This window comes from Lycium barbarum, chromosome 2 (assembly GCF_019175385.1).
Source record: "Lycium barbarum isolate Lr01 chromosome 2, ASM1917538v2, whole genome shotgun sequence".
Taxonomy (NCBI): domain Eukaryota; kingdom Viridiplantae; phylum Streptophyta; class Magnoliopsida; order Solanales; family Solanaceae; genus Lycium; species Lycium barbarum.
In genome coordinates, this window is record NC_083338.1 from 19,885,111 (window position 1) to 19,886,348 (window position 1,238).

General features: G+C 33.4%; 1 non-coding gene across 1 annotated transcript; it reads left to right on the forward strand.

Moving 5' to 3' along the window:
- Positions 1–384: 384 nt before the first annotated feature.
- On the forward strand, positions 385–456 carry TRNAC-GCA (transfer RNA cysteine (anticodon GCA)). The gene has a single exon. It is a non-coding gene; the product is annotated as a tRNA-Cys (tRNA).
- The last annotated feature ends 782 nt before the right edge of the window (positions 457–1,238 follow it).

Consider the following 1,238-nt stretch of genomic DNA (forward strand, 5'->3'; position numbering starts at 1 on the left):
TTATCACTTCCTAACCTGAATAGAGTAGTTTTTCTTTATGCTGATTTTTCTTTTTGAACGACCATCATTTATTGTTAAAGGCAAGCACCCAGGACCTTGAAATCCTGGATCCGCCACTGAGCATAAACCAGGCAGAAATATCACCATCAATATATAGTCAAGGAAAGAAAAGTTATATTCTCTTAAGCACATCATGAAAACAAAGAGGACTGTGAATCTTTGTAATCTTTTACTGGAAATGAAAAAGGCTCCTATGTTTAGAGGTGACTCCATGTCTGTAATTCTACATCAGAAAGAGATACATCTGCAGGAAAATTAGGGAAATTAAATATCAGTTTATAAGAGATTGAACTAGTAAAATTAGCTTGACACAAACAGCAACAGGGGTCCATAGCTCAGTGGTAGAGCATTTGACTGCAGATCAAGAGGTCACCGGTTCGAACTCGGTTGGGCCCGTTTTTTTTCAATTGTTTTGATTAATTACAAATACAAATAAAATATTTCTTTATACAAGTGATTTTTACTGCAATACTTTTAACTGTGTTTAAAAACCAAATGTTAGTCAGATTTAATACAACTAACTCTTTTTCATATGAGTTTGATATAGAATTATTTTTTTCTTAACCTTTTCTTGCGTTTTTCATCGTTATAGTGATTTACGTGCTCTCATCATGTGGTTGCAAACTAATTACAGAAACATGTATCATTTGAGTTGGACTGATTATCAAAATTTAAATCTAAGTGACTATAATTTGGATCAAGATATAACCCTCTTAAAAAATTGGCTTAATGCATGTGCAGCCCCTAAACTTGTCCCTTTTTTATTTTGACACCTCAACTTGGTGTTGTTGTTATTGAACCCCTAAACTCGCTCTCAAGTGTGTCTATCAAACCCTCTAAATTTGATTTTTTTAGAAGTAAAAATTAAGCATGAAGGTGAAGTAATATTTTAGACGTGTGGTAAGCTATTTTTTAGGTCATGGATGTGTCGATTTCCGCTGGTTCTGCTCTTCGACTGCCAACTTAATTAAGAACTTACTCTTTTTTTCCCTCTCAATTGCTGCTAATCTTAGCTAAAAGATAGCATAATTAAATTAGAAAATATATTAGCATGTTGCTACATTGAAGATAGAATACTATGTAAGTCAAATTGTATTCGATAGATACATTTGAGGACGAGTTCAGGGATTCAATAGGAACAACAGGTTAAGGTGCCAAAATGCAAAAAAAGAGACAAG